We start from the raw sequence: 20,004 nt of genomic DNA, 5'->3' as shown, positions 1-20,004 counted from the left end.
CACACTTTCTTTTCCATCCCCAGTCTCCTTACACTGGTTTCTACTGGAAGAGAAACCAAGTGAAAGGGCAAGAAAATAGGTGTGATTTGCTCCAGCGGGTGCATTGATGTAGAAGATTGGATGCAGAAGTTGGAAGTAAGACACATTATAGATCATATTGTTCCTGCAGTTAGATGCAACCTTCTAAGTTTATTTTAAGATCTTTGCAACTGCAAATACAAAAGGACACCTGCAAAATGATCAAACACTTTCCTAGATCTGGCAAACAAGATCTTACTGCTTTGCAATTTTAAGTCTTGGAACAAAACCTAGAATAATCCAGGGAGCAGGATTGGGATCCTAGGTCTCACTATGCCAAACCAATCTTTAATCAACATATTATTTTTCAATGACAGTCACAAGTACAGTGATATTTCTGAATGTAATCCATGTAATCTCATATTTCAGCTTGACCACAACTAAATCTTGGGTCTCATCTAGAGACTTTTGAAGCTGCGTAGTTACTTGTCTTTTTATTCACATCTTTTCATTCAGATTCCTGGCTCCCCTTGCAGAATACTGCTTTAAAAGGAAGTTGGAGATGCGGTATAATCCAAAATAGAGGCAACTTCTTTTTTTTTTTTTTTTTATCTTTTTTTCTATACAAATACTTAATAGATGACTCAAAAACAGGCAGACTGAAGAAAAAAGAAAAAAAAAAGACAAACAAAGAAAGATCAATTCAGGTGGCTTTTATTTCTAAATTTATCACTATTACTTCTCACCATTCTCCTTACTCTCTAATGGGAGTATGATAACATTCAATGTGTTTATTGGTGTTATAATCAGGCCATTCTCTTGTTTAGAGCTGCTGAATGTGTTTATATTCTGAAAATAAGTTTATCAATTTAATTTAACTACAGACAAAGCAGGCCATTGATGCTGCTCCTTCTCATAAAACTGTCTGTTACTAGCAGTCTAAATTGACAAGTAATTGACCTCCTTGTGTCCCTCTCAGGAAAAATGTGAAAACTGACTTAACCAGGTTAAGATATACAATCATATTGACGTGGGGGTATGTTTTGTCATCTGATTGCACATGAATGTCAGATGCATTTAAGATGAGCATCAAAAAATAAAAGATACAGAAAAAGAACATCCTTCCTATAGAAAATATTTGTTACTCTTAGAATCTCAAAGTCAGAAAAAGAATGCTACAGACAAGTATCAGGTTATACTTCTGTGCAAAATGCTGTTGTAGCCTCAGTTCATTAAAATACACTGAGTTCAATACTGATTATTAAAATAAGAATTCAAATCATGCTGAATTCTACTAAGACCCCTCCCTAGAATATTTTCATTAGAAACAATAGTGTCTTAGATTCTTCTGGTGCCTTGTCTCCATAAATATGTTTAAAGCATACTCTCCTCCAAGCAAAATTAAGTGGTATATACTAATACTGAATTAAATCTATTACATCAGATTGTGGGGTCTGTTCTTATTGAGAATACCTTCTTTTCAATAATAAGGAACCTTTAATAAGAAACTAATGCTGGCATGTTCATTTCATATTTAGGTATTGGTATTCTAATTTATAGTGTTTATCTTTGAAAAAAGGCATTTGAAGAAGGCTATGATTACCTTCAGTATAAGACATGGACCATCGAATAAAAGACATTGGTATGAATTGATAAAAGGTCTTAACCTGATAAATTAATACAATGTGTGGAAAATATGAATTCTAGACCTAGTCAAATTGTCCATAAAAATATTTTTGTTTAAAAAATTGCTTCAAATATGTCTCGTCTAGATTTGAATAGAATAGAACAGAATAGAATAGAATAGAACAGAACAGAATAGAATAGAATAGAATAGAATCATAGAATCATAGAATCATTAAGATTGGAAAAGACCTCTAAGATCATCGAGTCCAACCGTCAACCCAACACCACCATGCCCACTACACCATGTCCCTAAGCACCTCATCTACACATCTTTTAAATACTTCCAGGGATGGTGACTCAACCACTTCCCTGGGCAGCCTGTTCCAAGGCCTGACCACTCTTTCAGTAAAGAAAGTTCTCCTAATGTCCAGTCTAAACCTCCCTTGGCGCAGCTTGAGGCCATTTCCTCTCATCCTATCACTAGTTACTTGACAGAAGAGACCAACACCCACCTTGCTACAACCTCCCTTCAGGTAGTTGTAGAGCGCAATGAGGTCTCCCCTCAGCCTCCTCTTCTCCAGACTAAACAGTCCCAGTTCCCTCAGCCGCTCCTCATAAGACTTGTGCTCCAGGCCCTTCACCAGCTTCGTTGCCCTTCTCTGGACACGCTCCAACACCTCAATGTCCTTCTTGTAGTGAGGGACCCAAAACTGAACACAGTATTCAAGGTATGGCCTCCGCAGTGCCGAGTACAGGGGCATGATCACCTCCCTGCTCCTGCTGGCCACACTATTTCTGATACAGGCCAAGATGCCATTGGCCTTCTTGGCCACCTGGGCACACTGCCGGCTCATGTTCAGCTGGCTGTCGACCAGCACCCCCAGGTCCTTTTCCTCCAGGCAGCTTTCCAGCCACTCTTCCCCAAGCCTGTAGCGTTGCCTGGGGTCGTTGTGGCCGAAGTGCAGGACCCAGCACTTGGCCTTGTTAAACCTCATACAGTTGGCCTCGGCCCATCGATCCAGCCTGTCCAGGTCCCTCTGCAGGGCCTTCCTACCCTCCAGCAGATCAACACTCCTGCTGAACTTGGTGTCATCTGCAAACTTACTGAGGGAGCACTCGATCCCCTCATCCAGATCATTGATAAAGATATTGAACAGGAGTGGCCCCAAAACTGAGCCCTGGGGAACACCGCTCGTGACCAGCCGCCAACTGGATTTAACTCCGTTCACCACAACTCTCTGGGCTCGGCCGTCCAGCCAGTTTTTTACCCAGCGAAGAGTGTACCTGTCTAAGCCGTGAGCCACCAGCTTCTCTAGAAGAATGCTGTGGGAGACAGTGTCAAAGGCTTTACTGAAGTCCAGGTAGACCACATTTGTCCCTTTCTTTGTCCCTCAAGAAAGTCAACAGCACCTCCCAGTTTGGTATCATCAGCAAACTTGTTAATGGTGCATTCAAATCCTGCATCCAGACTGTTGATAACTATATTGAACAGGACTGGCCCTAGAATTGAGCCCTGAGGAACACCACTGGTGACCAGCCAGACGTAGCCCCATTCACTACAAAGCTCTGCCCTTCAGCCAGTTCTTCACCCAACACACCATGAACCTGTTCATCCCACAGTTGGTCAACCTGTCCAGAAGGATGCTGTGAGGGACAGTATCCAAACCCTTATTAAAATCCAGAAAAACTATATCCACTGCTTTCCCTTCATCCACTAGGCGGGTGACTTTATCATAGGAGGATATCACATTAGTTAAACAGGACTTTCCTTTTGTGAACCCATGTTGACTGTGCCCGATGATTGCATTATTCTTTAAATGCCTTTCAGTAGTACCCAGTATAATCTTCTCCATAATTTTTCCAGACACTGAGGTTAGACTAACAGGTCTGTAGTTCCCTGGGTCTTCCCTCATGCCCTTTTTGTAGATTGGAATAACATTGCCTAACTTCCACTCAGCAGGAACCTCCCCAGACTCCCAAGTCCTTTGGTAGATGATTGAGAGGGGTCCTGCCATAACATCTACTAGCTCCTTCAGAACTCTGATGAATCCCATCAGGTCCCATGGATTTGTGAACATTCAGCTGATACAGATGGTCCCTTACAATTTCACTGTCCACAAATGGAAAGTCACTGTTCCCGCACTCATAGTCCTCCAACTCAGGAGAATGGACAGTCCAAGGTCTATCAAATGGAATTGCCTGCTCAGACAGTTGAATTGCCTGATAGACAAAAGTAGAACTAGGTGAATAAAAGACCATTTTTGATCATCTCTTCCACACATTGACCCGGGTTCAGATTGCTCAGGCTTCCTCGATTCATATGGCCACAAAATAATTTTCCCTAAAATAAAGGACACTGCTAAAAATTAATATAGTTTATTGTCAAACAGTAAGTGCTGTGACCAGCTACTCTCAGGATATCTTAAGTGCTTTATAAATATGCTGACCACTACTTGCATGAGTAAGGTCAATAGAACTGTTTTGTTGTCAAGGTGGAAGAAAGACACTGGAAGGGAATATGAATGTTACAACTAAGATTGTCAAATATAGGCAAAAACAGTTAAAGCCAATTTAGATATGAATTTTTTCCTTTTAGTTGAAAAACTCCCATCTTAAGTAATGTATCTAAACTTACAGTATTGCTGAGAAAGGTGTAGAATACAAAGCATTTTTGACTACACACATTTGCAAGATATTTCACTGTAGTCATCAAATGACATCAGAATTTCCTTCAGACTGTTTAAAAAGACTGTCTTGGTCTTGCTTTTTTTGTACTGTTTTATCATCTTGCAGTGTAAAACAAAAGATTACAAAAGATTGTGTTTTTCTAATTATAAAACTAATTAACTCTCACAAAGTAAAGGACCTGGACTTCAGCTCTTGAGCTATTTCTCTAGGTGTAGAGCACAAAACAATTCACTATCTAATCTCAACCCCAAATTGTGTATTTAGAGAATAGGGACCTCCCCTTACTGGCCTAATTATAAAGTCTTACAAAATGTAAAAATAGCTATATTTTTTTAATATAGATATAGATTTCCTGCATGGTTTTCAGTTTTTTGTTCACTATTTTTAATAAAGAAAATAATTAAAATGTGTCTTGCTCATCTATAAAAGTTTTATTATTGCAACCACAGATTTGAATGTGTTGTCCTCAAAAGGATAACAGTAAAACAGTAGTGAGAGTTGCTGTGTTTTGGGTTTGTTGTGCTTCCCGATAATTTTGTCACTTTTTTGTCCTCTTTTTTTTTTTCTTCTTTTTTTCTTTAAGTTGCAAGGGCTTGGTCATACTTTAAAAAATACAAAGTCCTATTAATGTCACACTTGATCAATACATACAAAGCAGAAAGCTCTTTTACTGGCTGTCTATAAATGTAGAGTTTGATATTCTTTTTCATAACTTCCCTGTCCTTGCTTTCTTCTCCTTCACTGACTATTCACTTTATAACTTTCCTTCTACATTGTTTTAGATTTTATAATTGAGTCTATGAATGATGTTGGATTAATAAATGCCTTGGAGACAGAAGTCTATTTTTTTCCAGAATAGCAATATATCCTCAGTGTACATTTTTTGTGGGATTACTCTAATCTTTCTTCTCCCTTTATTTCCTTGTTTTATTATCTGAAAATCACTTTAAAGAGTCTTTAGAGATTGCCTTTTCACACAAATATCAGGAATATTTCTTAACATTTGACATCACCTGTTCTAAATGAAGCACACTGAAATTTACACATAGAAACCTAGACACCTCTGAGTAGTGCTCAACAAGAAAAGATTGGGGTTGGGGGGAGGGGGGAAGAAACCTGAGAACATGTATTGATAGCAACTTGGTTAGTTAATTATTTTTGATTTAAAAGAAATCTGTCATTTTAAGGAGAAATGCATGAAATTTTAAAAATGCACTTTTTAAAAAAACAATCGAATGGAAGGGGAAGGGCTGGATTGATAAAAGAATGTAATGTAAAGGAAGACACAAAAAGATATGGTTGTATGCAAACAGCAAGTTTTGGTCTCCTTTTTAGCTTTTCTAAACAATGTAAAAATAGTTGGAATGAGCAGTCTTGCGCATCAGAACTGTGCAGAAGATCGAATACTAGTTTAAAAAATACAAACATGGAGTAAATCGGAATAGATTTCTGAGAAAAGGATGAGAAAATTTGAAAAAGACTAGTGATAAGTGGTGCAAAGAAGTAGTAAAACCTGCCTCAGCTATACAATATACCTCTTATGACCTACAAATTTTCCTATTTTAAATGTCATTTATAGAAAACTCCCACACTACCAACTTTTTATAAAGCCTGGTAAAACATGAACAGAAAAAATTAATTTTCTTTTTGCTATGTTTTCAGTGAAATATGGGGGGGGGGAAGGGGGGGAGAAAAAAAATAAAAGGCTTGAGGTTTCATTATGTTGATTTTCCTAGTAAATGATTTAGTTGTTTCATCATTTTCTGTATTTCTACTTTAAAAAAAAAATATTTTGAGTGCAGAATCTGCTGAAGTGTCAAACTCCTTTGATTTATTAAGTAATCTGAAAAAGATGTGCTGCAGTCATGACATTTGCGTTTTATTAGCAAAGACAACATAATCCAGTATGACATTCTGTTAAGAAGGATTAAATATTATTACATAGAGAAGGTGGTCAAACAATTTACAAGAATTTCTGTTTACTTCTGTGCAGGTGAAAAGTGTCATTTTGAAACTAAATATTTAAAATAAGATAATAAGGAACCTTTCCCCAGTTTCTCAGTAGCAGCTATTTCCATTCCTTTGCCTCTACTTTGTCTGTTTAAGAAATTACTATAGCTGTTTACAGCTTCAATTTTAGACACCTAAGTCACTAAGTCACTTCTAAGTGTAAGAAGTCACTTACTAAAATCTTCATCTATAGATAGGCAAAAGTGAAGAACTGGGCCATTATTTTTCGACCAATTAGGAGAAAGATAAAGTAAAACTAGTTAAAGCAAAACCACTGTTTTAAAAGATGCCTTCAGGTTTAACAAGAGGCAAAATATGGCTTCCCCTACCCATACAAATAAGTAGAAATCAGAAATTATCACAGTGAAAAGCATTTCTTCCAGGACTCCATGTAAGATAAGCATATATCATATAGTAAAACATGTAATTGAACTGGAAACACAAAGAAGGAACAAACAAAAGTGAGATGGAAAAAATATATATGTACTGAAGAAGATAAGATTAGATGTTGATTTGAGAGTGGTACATCCCAGCTTGATCACATCTCAAAGTACTTGAGATGGTCGGTAAGACCTGTTATTTGAGTGACCTAAACGTTATTCTATGTCATCTGAAAAATTCTGCTGCCTACTTCGATTTTGTTTAGAAAATATAAGGCAAAAGTATGTAGCACTGGCAGCACATTGTTAGAGAAGAACTGACCGAAGACTAAAGCGTATTCTTTTCAATAGTGATCCTGAGATACACTTATCTTTTGCATCCAGCTACAAATTTCATAAATATTCTTTGTTTAAATAATGTAAAAAAAAATAGGAGAGGCAGGGGAAGTAGGAGCTGTCATCCTATGTTGCAATATCTACAGTGAAGAGGTAAAACCTCGACTCAGAAAATAACATGCGATAACCTCTTCAGAGCAATCAGATGGCAGAAAAGAGACGTCATTTGGAATGAGTTGGAACATTTTGCAACTTACTCTCTCTCAATCACCCAACCACTGCCTGGTGCCTACTTTCAAGGTGCTAGAGAGGCTTAGATGGGAGCCTGAAATAGGCAGCCTGAATTGAACTTAGATTTCAAGACAGAGATTTCTGTTCCCATGGAATTTCACAGCTTTTAATATCACTAAATGAGAAATTAAAGCTAAGCTCTTTTTTTCACTTGAAACTTGCAAGGAAATCATAAAAAAAAGAAAGATAAAACATAAAACAATAGAAAAAAGAGTGCCAAAATAAATTAGTATGTTAACGTCAAATGTCCATTCAGAAGTTCATTTTTAAGCCAAAATTTTGATGTGGAGAAATACCATGGATGTCAGTGTGAACGCCTACATCTCTACAGTCAGTTTAAACGAGACATTTTCTAGTAATTCCCCTGTCTTAATGTATTGTTTCCAATACGAACAGTTTCAACAGTATTATACTACTAAAATACCATAATGTATTAAAAAAAGAGAAAATGTTCCTTTCATGCACTTCAAGGTATTACTCAAAAAAACCCACACAAAAAAAAAACAAGAACCCTTCACAGTCTCTAATCCACTCCATGGAAAGAAAGTAACAGGATTAGATCACTATCAGAGTTTCTTTCATTGAGTTAAATGAGCTGAGTGTTACTGAAAAGGACTATACTCCTCAATACAGCAGAACATGGAAACACTTTTGTTGGTGTTACAGTTAGATGTCCTCGTTGTGCTTATTGTGTTTAGCCATGTCATTATCAAAACCTTTCCTACACCTAGACTCAAAAATCCTAGTATTAACAACTGCTTAAGACTATATAAAGAACCAGAATTAATTTTCTGTCTGGAATTTTAAATTGTTGGCTTCATTATTAAATGACAGACTTGAATTTTCAGCTGCATTTCACAGTAGTGTTTCTACTGTATCTGAGAAAGTTCTTTTATGTCTTCGGTTTACATAGATATGTCTTCAGCCATTTCATAGATATGCGGTTCATCTGGTTTAGATGTCCACTGTTGTACAGTGACAATACATAATCCATCAAAATGTGTTAAATCTAGTGGAATTATTTCAAAGATATTAAAGGATTTATTAATTCATTTCTAGAAGGATAATTTATCTTTAATCTCATTAAAACAGAACATTTAAATAAATCAGTTATATTAGCTTTAGGTACATCTATTCTCTGTGGTTTAGTTTTAGCTTATAGTTTTATCACACATAGGATCATTGAAAATGTAATATTGCAGGAATTTTAATTGAAAAAGAAAATTCATCAACATGGAAAAAAGCTACCGTAGAAAAGCTGATGATCTCAAGTCTAAACTTTCACTTTATACACCATTTAAATATATATCTAGATATGAGACGTCATAAACATACTCTCTGATATTAATTTATGATGAAAGCGATAATTTTAATCACAAGCTAAAAAAAAAAGACAAATTCTTAAACAACATTTTTGTAGATTATTTTAAAATAAAACTTCAGTTTCCATATAAACTTCCTCCTAGTGTTTCCGCAAGATTCTTTTTCCTTTTTTTTTTTTACAAAGACTTTTAAGAAGGGATTTAAATTTGACTGAGACTCTCCCAATGGTCTTAATGTGTGCTGACAATATCAAAATTAAATGTCTGAATCTTTATATAACATCTTCCTTATTTATCTACATTGACTTTGCATTTCCTACAAATTGCATTTCCTGCAATGTCATGGCTCTCCTCCTTTGCTTAGTTCCTGAAAGGTGACAGTTTAAAGTAAATTTTATTGTGTATTTATTAGCTAGAAAACAGAATATCTATGGTTCAATCTCTACTATCTTAGGTACCAGGAAATTTTAGATATCATGTTATCAAGAAAATGACAACAAATTGGCAGAAGTCAGGGAAAAGAAGAAAAAGTGATATTGGGAGCTGGAGGGAATGACTTCAGAGTAATGATGAATAGAGCTAAAAATAAAAGAGTTTAACTAAACAGTAACTAAGAGGGATGAGAGAGACAGTGAGACAAAGAGGGAGAGAAAAGAAGAGGAATTTTTTTATATGGAAAACAGGCTATCCTAGAAGTAATGAGGTAAGATTAACTGTTGTGGTTTAACCCCAGCTGGCAACTAAGCACCACACAGCTGCTCGCTCACTCCACCCTGCTGGGATGGGGGAGAGAATCAGAAGAGTAAAAGTGAGAAAATTTGTGGGTTGAGATAAAGGCAGTTTAATAGGTAAAGCAAAAGCCACGCACACGAGCAAAGCAAAGCAAGGAATTCATTCACTGCTTCCCGTCGGCAGGCAGGTGTTCAGCCATCTCCAGGAAAGCAGGGCTCCATCACATGTAAAGGTTACTTGGGAAGACAAACGCCATCACTCCCAACGTCTCCCCCTTTCTTCTTCTTCCCCCAGCTCTATATGCTGTCATATGGTATAGGATATCCCTTTGGTGAGTTGGGGTCAGCTGTCCCAGCTGTGTCCCTTCCCAACTTCTTGTGCGCCCCCAGCCTGCTCGCTGGTGGGGTGCGGTGAGGAGCAGAAAAGGCCTTGACTCTGTGTAAGAACTGCTCAGCAATAACAAAAACATCCCTACTTTATCAACACTGTTTTCAGCACAAATCCAAAACATAGCCCCATACTAGCTACTATGAAGAAAATTAACTCTACCCCAGCCCAAATCAGCACATTAACAAATGGAAAATTTAGACTGAATATTGGTAGATATCCTGACAGGGAGATGTATTAGGATTTCGAATAGTCTCCTAAGGGTAGTGGTAAAAGATTCATCATTTGGCGTTTTCAACACTAGACAGGACAAAGTACAGGAAAAAATATAGTTGGAGAAAATCCTGCCTTGACAGAGAGATGAAATGAATAATCTAATAGGCCTTTTCCATCTATAACTTGTTGCTATGAAACTGCCAGAAAAGACTAAATTTAATCTTCTCAGTGTCTTTTATTCTTTTATACATAAATTATCTTAATCTTTTCTGTGCATTTTCTACCTCTTCTGTCTCCTTTAACACAGTTTTAGAAGGGGTATTTAAAATGTTTTCATTCTATTTCCTCTTCTTCAACTGTTGCAGGTTAATTTTAGTTCTCATATGAACGAAACATGAAAATGAATAGTGGTTAGCTGGGTATTAGAGATGAGCAGGAATTTTTCATTTAAATCTTTTCTCTTGGAATTGTCAGGATTTTCACTAAGCTTTTGTAAAATTTTAGACTGCAGTTCCAATTCAGACAAAATTAAAAATAATCTCTAATCAGCTGCCATGTTTTGAACATTTTATGTAGAAATTATAGTAAAAAAATGTTTCAGGCAAGCATTTTAAAAAATCCAAGAGTAATACTGCTGAATGAAATATAAGTGTCATTGAAATCTTTCAGGCAGTACATTTTACTGTTCTCTTACTGTTCTTGATTTTGTTTGTATTTATATGTGCTGTTTTCTTTCAGCAAAGGGGAATGGCAATGGATGCTTTATTCTCAATAGATCATATAGACACGTGTCGCAGTGAAGTTACTAAGCAAGTGTACCATATCTTCTCTGAAATAGTCCTCAGAGAGCCAAGTGCCACAGGAGACTTGGAAGCGACACGCCACAAGAGACAGACCACAATTTTCAGCAAAGGTGCTGTGACAATCATCTTTTGTCACCCATGTCAAAATGGAAAACCAGAAGAGGAAAAAATGTTTGTTGTGATGTACCAGATACACAAGTGGAATTAACAGTGCGATTCATGAAAAAAACCCTACAGTGTGGTTTCATTAATTGCTTTTAACTACTTAATTTTCTGAAAAACTCTAGCTGCTCCTGGAGGCCAGAAAGCAGGTGGGCTTGGCAGGTTTTGCTGCTGATTTACTGAGTCTGAGATAAGCAAAGGTCTTAATCCATGGAGGGATTAATTATTGCTGAATTGATGATACTCTGATTTATTGCAAGACTGACAGTACTCTCCTATTTACACAAATTTTGAAAGACTGACTTTAGTTCACAAATGGAAGTTTTCCTTTTGTCTTTCTTTAAACGGCAATAATATGAATAGTTGAAAGCTGTTTTTCTATTAACTTAAAGAAGATTTGCGGTTTACCATTTCAGTTCATGCCAGTGTTTAATATTTAGGAGAGTCAAATCAAATCTGAATTTACTTAGGAGTTGTATCCTCAGATTTTCACCGTATTTTGAATAGTTAACAACTTGCTCAAAATATTGTGTCTAACATGCTGTGTAAATTGTTTAACTCTGGCAAGAGATACTTCTTTCTACATTAAAAAAAACCAAAAAAAAACAACCTGAAAGCTGTGGGATTGATGAGGTGTTTTATAACTTATTTTACTATTGTAATTGAATAACAGAATTCCAAATCTCTTTAAGAACCTAGATAATATCAACATAACATATCCTAAAATACTCTCCAGGCATGAGGAAGGGTGAATAGACTAAATAAATACTGTTTATAGTTTTAAGAATTTGTAGCTGTTCATAATGGCTACATTCATAGTAGAAAATAAAATACAGTAGAACCTTTTCTTTGCTCCTGAAGACAAGTAGCAGAGCATTTCTCTCTAATTGCTACCTACAGTTAAACTCTCTTCTCCCCTTAAATAGAATTACTACTATACTCACACTTGGGAACAATATGGCTCATCCATGGCTATCCCCCAGTCTGTTCCTAAGCAGTGTCTGGAGAGCATTAGCTGTCATGAAACAAAACTTATAAAGGTGCCAGGGAGTGTGCTTGACTACTTTCCACTATGCAGATATTCAAGGTGTCCTACATTTTTGGGTAACCAGCTTGAAATACCTTTGCTGTTACTAGGATTTTGAAAATGCTAAGCAGTGGAGCACTCACCTCCTTAGGATTATCCTCAGGATATTTCAGACTGGGCACTTAAAATCACTCAGTTCTCTGAAAACTGTTTTCCTTTTAGTTTGATAGGTTTTAACACATCTCCCGGTTTTCTCCTGAAGAAAATAATTTGGTATTTTGTGCCTTTTCTTTCAAATAAAAAAAACAGAAAATACAACAGAGAATACAACAGAGAAAAAAGAGGTTTTAAAATAAAAAAAAAAAAAGCAAAGCATGAACATCAGAGAAAAATCTCAAAAGAATGCCTGCTGTAATAATACTTGACACTCAATTACTCTGTCATTCTAGGAGATCCACTACTTCATTGCTATCTACACATATGCTTAAGTAGTTACCGTGATTAATGTTAGCACATGAATACAAAAAGGAATAATGATGATTTGTAACTTGTTATAAAGGCCTGCCATAAAAACTTGCTAAAAATATATGAAAATTGCTGGTTTTTTTTTAAATGAGGATGGCACTTTAAAATGATAGCCTAATCGTTATTAATTCTTTTGATATTTACTGCATTATCATTAATCCAAAAGAGTTCTTCTGGAATTAGTGAAGATGTCATACAAATTTCTAACATTAATTCAACATTAATTACTTGAAGCATTTTAACAAATAAACTTAAGAATGCAGTATGGTGTTTCGAATTTCAGTGCATGTTATGATTATAAGTAACGGGAAATATTTTGTTTCTTTTAGAAGTAAGAGGAAAATGAGTAGGAAGCTATATGGGAATAGTACTATAGCTCTAGGCTACAGAAAGTCTGAGTCATGTCCTCTTTATGGGTAAAATGTTCAGAACGGTGTTGTGAGAACCGTCTCCAAGCGTGCTGTTGGTAACTGTATGTCTCTCGTCCAGATACTCCATTCCTGCTTTAACTAGGTACACTAGTGCAGGGAGGCTGTAAAAGTTCTGGCAGCTTTTCTTGAATAACAACAGATACAAAGATTGCTTCAAGAATACACATGTGACTTCCCAGTTGTGGTTATCTTGCTATAACATATGTGTGACTGGTCTGAGGTTCTTTTTAAGGAAGATAGGCACAGACCTCATAATCGTCTCTCCTGGGATGCTGGGAGAAGTCTTATATCAGCTTTTTACCCTGGGGTGACTTTCATTCAGAGATACTTTATCAAACAGACAAATTCCTGATATTTTCACACAGAAAAGGCTGGACATTGAAAGAGATGCAACTTTGCCTTCAGGTATTCACCTTATTCACAAGAGGATTCACACTCATAATTTGCATGTTATCTTACATGGAAAGAAAAGCAGATAAGATAGCTGAGAATTTTCTGTCAGTTTGGAAATATACCTTGAAATTCACGATTGTGTAACAGCATTAATAATAATAAAGCTTCATTTAAAAATTAGTAAATATCAATTTGTAACAGAACTTTTTGAGATATGTAACAAAGATGAGTAAGAAAATCATGAGTCCCATTGCATTCAGCACCTATTATTTCATTCAAAAAGCAAGATGTTTTCCTGAATCCATTCTTAAAGCTTATATTGAATTAGCAGTATGAAAAAAAAGCCAAAACCACACCATACTGCAAAGAATAGAACCGTTCATGACATTATTAAAAACTAGGAGTGATAAATACTGTGTTGAATCCCTAACTTCCTAATAGTAAACAGGAAATTAATAGCTTTTCAATTAAAAAGAAAAAAGATGGATGGTGCAAAAGAGTGACCACAGTGGTCAAAGCTAGAAAAAAAAAGAGTTCCATGGAACAAAGTGAAATTATGAAGTAAATACTATGACTACTATAAATGGCTAGCGCACACCAGTGAGAAAGATTAGGTGTTAGTAATCATTTTGTTTGGGGATAAAATGGTACTGGAATCTTCATTAAGTCAAATACCTAGTAATACCAAATCTATGAGATATGACAGCGTACAAAGTAAAATTCTTGACTTTAATATGTTCTCTGTGTTTTGTATAACTTATCAAAGGCAGGGAAGACTTCAGATGCAATAATCTGCCTAAACAATGTTGATATGCCAGTTTTTGATCTGTGGTCTAATTCTATCATGTAAGTAATAGCAAAATATTGCTGCTGCTTCTGAGATTTTTCTGGTGACACATCCCTTCATTTATGCTGTCCTGCACTTGAGAGATGGGTCAGAGGTTTTAATATTTATTCTCTCAAATTATTTTTGGTTTGTGTGTTTGAATCTCATTCTTTCTTTTAGATTTGATTTTACTTGCATCTCGTATAATTTTAAATAGTATTGCCCCGATGAATCTATGAAAGGTAGTCATATTTGAAAGTGTACAAAACATTAATATAAGAGTAAATGTGTTGCAACTCTATAGAGTATTATGTCTATTGTTCAAAATTTTCAGTTTGGTCATTAAAGTTGAAGATTGCTAGTGTAAAATTCTGAAGCTCTTGTTTCCTCTGCAGGTATTCAATGCTTAGTGTGACAATGTCCACAATTATGGTTTGTTTTCACTTCTAACTGAAAACAGCAGAAAATAGCTAATAAGTTGCAAAATATCTACTGCCAAGTAAAGCTGTACTTATAAAAAAGAAAAATAAGATAGATGGATTCACCTCGAAATTAAGATAACTAAACTTAGATGTCTAAATGTAGGTGTGAACATTTGAACTAAGAATCTAATGCCCTATTTAAGTCAATTGACTGCAATCTTAGGATACAGTTGTCTAAATGTAGATGTCCATGATCTTTGAGATCATGTAGAGTACTCAAGACACTGCTATGGACCTGGCATTTACAAAACAGGACTTAATTTTTGATGGGCAACTGAAGACTAGTAGGTACCCCACAACACCTAAATATACCACCAAAAGGTATGTTTGCTCAATTACACCTGGCCATAGTCAACACTACCTATGTAACCTGGAGAGAAATTCAGCTCACTGTAGACTCTGAGGACACAAGTCCATACAAGCATCTAGAGTAATCTGAAATGCCTTAAGGTATGTCAGACATTTTGATGGAGTTGACAGAGACAACATACCACCTACCAGATATTCAGGCCCTTCTGGAGTGGCAAATGGAAGACAGGCAGAGCACTCTAAGACTTCCCAAATGGCACTAGCCTCATGTATGTGTATTGACAAAAGAATCTACTTCCTGCTGTTTAGTCAGCTGAATCACATTCTAAGATTTCTGGACTGTTTTAGCAAGTCACTCAGTGAAGTTGGCTAAATATAGAGATTTACTGCCACCTCATATACTGTAACTTCTGCCACCCAACCTCCAGCAATATGAGATCTATCAATTTATCAGCTGCTTTAGCCTTGGTCATAAACCTTCATTAAACTTTTTCAAATCTTTTTTTTTTTACTTACAAGAAACAAAAGGATTATGGAAATAGTTGGCATTTATATATATATATAACTTTTTTTTTTCCTTTTCACATTCCCTTTAACTTAACTGTCTCCTGTATACAGCTTAATTGTCTTTTCAGATGCACTTATAGGAGGTGTAAAAAGTTCATTTGGAAAGAAATAGAAAAATAGTCGGTGGAAATGACCCTGTCTGATCCAACATGTTAAAAACAGATCTTAATTTTTTAAGAATAGAACAGGCAAACTCTCTCAAGGATAGAAAGGGCAAGGAAGACAGAAAACACGACCTTTGATACCAACCTTGTTTATAGCCCAACAGACAAAAACAGTGGCTTAACACACTTAACACTCGCAAACTTTTAACACCTTTTTGAGCTACAATCTGCCATCCTTAGGAAACCCAAATGTATTTACACATAAATCATGTGGGGGTTTGTTAATTTTTTTTTTTTTTTTGTCTCTTATAAAGCAAAGAATAGAATCTGAAAATATTTCTGGAACTACAACCATACAGTATTTTATCTGAAAATATTGAGGGTGTTTCTCAGATAACACAAGCTCATTGGAATTCCTGACCCACTTGCCACACTACAGCACAGTCACCTATTTGAGGAGCACTAGTAACCAGTGACAGGAGTTGTGTGACTTTTGAGAAGTTTATGGCTGCTTACCTCTAATTGCTGAATTAATAGAATCTATTTTTCCTCAGCTCTCACCATAGAAGCAGCTGTGGGTCTCAGAATACCTGGAGATCTAGTTTACTGAAGCTTGTCCAGGGAGCTGAGCTATTCCCAGAGGATGTATAAATCACAGACATTGTAAAACAGAGCTGAGAGCCTGGAACTTGAAAACTGGGTATCCTATTATTTACTTTTTCCCAGAGTACAAGTCAGAGAGTTTTAAGACTGCCTTTTTAATTAGGAGTTCAGAGCTGACTGAGCAAAGAGCCAGAAAACAGAGGAGCCAGTTGGCTGTGGGAGTCTAGAAGCTTCGGAATTCCTAACCTAAAGACATTTAGATAATGGGGAACTGCACCAATATATATAATGGCAGTTGAACAGTTAGGCAACTTATAAGAGAGCAATTTTGGCAGCTACTTCAGAAATCCTTGAAAATGAAAAATTCCTATAAAATAAAAAAAAAATATTTGAATGAAAAGCCCCCAAACATGGTAAGTATTTTCCATTAATATTATTCTACTAAAATACTGTCCTGGTTTCAGCTGGGATAGGGTTAAATTTCTTCCTAGTGCTGTGTTTTGGATTTAGTATGAGGAGAATGTTGATAACACACTGATGTTTTCAGTTGTTGCTAAGTGCCCTCCTAGTCCAAGGACAGCTCCCGTGCCTACTGACTGAGCTAGGTACACAAGATGGGAGGGAACATAATCAGGACAGCCAGCCCAGCTGGCTAATGGGGTATTCCATACCATATGACGTCATGCTCAGTATATGAAGGGTAGGTGTGATCCAGGAAGTACCGATCGCTACTTGGTTATCGGTCAGCGTGGGTGGTGAGCAATTGCATTGTGCATCACTCATTTTGTATATTTTATCATTATCATTATTATTTTCCCTTTTTCTGTTCTATTAAACTGTCTTTATCTCAACCCACAAGTTTTTCTCACTCTTACCCTTCCAATTCTCTCCCCGTCCCGCTGAGAGGGTGGGGGGAGTGAGTGAGCGGCTGCGTGGTATTTGGCTGCCTGCCAGGTTAAACCACGACAAATACATTTGGCAATTTCATCTGTAAATATTTCCAGGTTTACATTTGTTTTATGTCATGCTAACGTGTGATTTTAATAGGAAGAAGAGTGTGCCTTGTTACAAAACTTTTAACTTAAATATACTAACATTTATTACCTTTTCTTACGATTTTTAAATACTTCTACATATAATTTTAAATACAAGGATTGAATTAGATTTTATTACCATTGATCATTAAAAAGATGAGATCTTTGTCCAGCTGCCATTCACTTTTATATGTGACAAAATCTAGAGCAAAAATGTTTGGTTAAATTATTTGCTGGAAGAACAGCATTCTGCGAATGTACTTTGTCAAAGGACAGTGCATGAAATAGCATAATATAAACCCAAAGCTGTCCTGATGTTATAACATTCTCATGTACCATTGTGTTTTGAAGGTATTTAAACACAGTTTTAGAGAAGACAAGACCTGACATGGCCATGTCACTATATCCTGTGATGTCATTATATTCTTTTCTTGACCTCACTTATTGACAGTGAAAATGATATTGCCAGACAATCATTTTGCACTTGGAGATACTAAACTAGTTCATGTTAATGTAATCCATTTCATATGATACCTTCAAGCTTATGAAAAGCAGAGAAAAGAGATTATTCTGCTGTTTGGTCTCTGAAGAAAATCTCAATTTTTAAAGACATAAATAGCTTGAAAATTATATCATAAGATTTTCTTAAAAAGATGCAATTTCCTGGCTTGATTAGCCACACAGAAATCATAGTAAATATCTATGAAAAAATTATCTTCAAAATAGAGATCATGAGACAAATGTTGAACCGTCAAACAACCTCTGGAGATTCATTAACAAAAATTGAAGGTGTTGAGTAGAGATACTTCTCTCTGTCAGTTTTAGCAATCTAAAAGTTAGACTTTGGACTAATCTGCCTAGGTCTTCTTTATCACCCAGAAGGAAAACTAGAATTTCTAAGAAAAATAATGTATCCAATCCTAAGAAAAAGTGTCAAAGATGTGCTGAAGCACCTTGCACACATACTTTTTTTTCTTTCTAATGATTAGAAAACAAGCCTGTATGACTAGAGCAGACACCTAATATTTGGATTGTTAAAGGTAAGTGAAGCAAATCTCATACTTCATCCAAAATACTTTCAAACTTTTTTGAGCATGAATAATTTGGAGTACTCAAAAGAAACTATGAGTGGATAATACATTATAGCTAATCAAAGCTGGACAGTGTCTTGTTTAAACTTGATATGAACATCATTTTCTCAACTTACTTAAGTGAAAGATGAGCCAACAGATCAGGCTGGGCAATGAGTGGATTGAGAGTAGCCCTGCAGAGAACGACTTGAGGGTATTGGTGGATTAAAAACTGAATATGAGCCAACAAAGCCAGTTGTATTCTGGGCTGCATCAAAAGAAGCGTGGCCAGCAGGTCGAGGGAGGTGATTCTCCCCCTCTACTCTGCTCCCATGAGATCCCACCTGGAGTACTGTGTTCAGCTTTGGGGTCCCCAGCAGAAGAAAGACATGGACCTGCTCGAGCGGGTCCAGAGGAGGGCCACGAAGATGATCAGGGGGCTGGAGCACCTCCCTATGAGGACAGGCTGAGAGAATTGGGTTTTTTTAGCCTAGAGAAGAGAAGGCTCCAGGGACACCTTATATCAGCCTTCCAGTACTTAAAGGGGGCCTACAGGAAAGATGGGGAGGGACTCTTTATCAGGGAGTGTAGTGATAGGACGAGGGGTAACAGTTTTAAACCGAAAGAGGGTAGATTTAGATTAGTCATTAGGAAGAAATTCTTTACTGTGAGGGTAGTGAGACACTGGAACAGGTTGCCCAGATAAGTTGTGGATGCCCCATCCCTGAAACTGTTCAAGACCAAGTTGGATGGGGTTTTGAGCAACCTGATCTAGTGGAAGGTATCGCTGCCCATGGCAGGGGGGTTGGAACTAGATGATATTTAAGGTCCCTTCTAACCCAAACCATTCTATGATTCTATGATTCTGTGATTTCTTCTCTTGATTCAGCAAGCAATCATTAAAAAGTAATTTTAACCTCTCACTTAATATACAGTATGGAGATAATTTGGATCTTAGATTCCATTGTCAGTGAAATGAAAATAACGATTGACAGTACATTACTCAGTGAGAGTACTCATTTATGAAATCTCTAGGCTTGTGTACTTAAATGAGTGAAGCGATTGTGATGAAAGTGATGGAAGTGTTGAAACGAGTAGGTCTGCAAAAAAAAGATTCACAATACAGCCTGTTTCCCTTTAACATGGTTGCTGCTGAAAGAGGCAGTCCTATTCTGCCCTTTTGTCCCCAGCTACATGCTCTCAGTACCTTTGCTATGCAGATTTGAGGATTTGGATGGCCTTGAGAGGAGCAAGAGGGAATTGATTCGCTTGATAAGTAACTATGTTTTTTGCATTGTGTGTCTTGAGATAGATTCCCTGATTGATCACCATTTGACTTCATGATTGCTGAGAAAGCAGAGAGAGCATGCAATGAGGGAAGAGAGAGAAAGAAGCAACCCCTTTTCCTGATAGTCTACACTCTTACCAGGTTAACTGATGATGCAACTATATCTAAAGTTAATATTTCAGATCTTGTTCCATGCATATCTTCATCGTAGGTGATACTTTTAGAACACAAGTGACTCAAGATTTAAAGTATTAAGTGCTGAGTAGTCACAGCAGGATGGAGAATAAAAAGAAGGAAAAAAGTAAGTTAGGGTCCTAGTGACAGACAGTAGTTGATTGGGAGAGATTTATGGGAAAAGTTGCAACGTGTCCATT

This window comes from Calonectris borealis, chromosome 1 (assembly GCF_964195595.1).
Source record: "Calonectris borealis chromosome 1, bCalBor7.hap1.2, whole genome shotgun sequence".
Classification (NCBI taxonomy): domain Eukaryota; kingdom Metazoa; phylum Chordata; class Aves; order Procellariiformes; family Procellariidae; genus Calonectris; species Calonectris borealis.
This window is presented reverse-complemented; position numbering follows the sequence as displayed.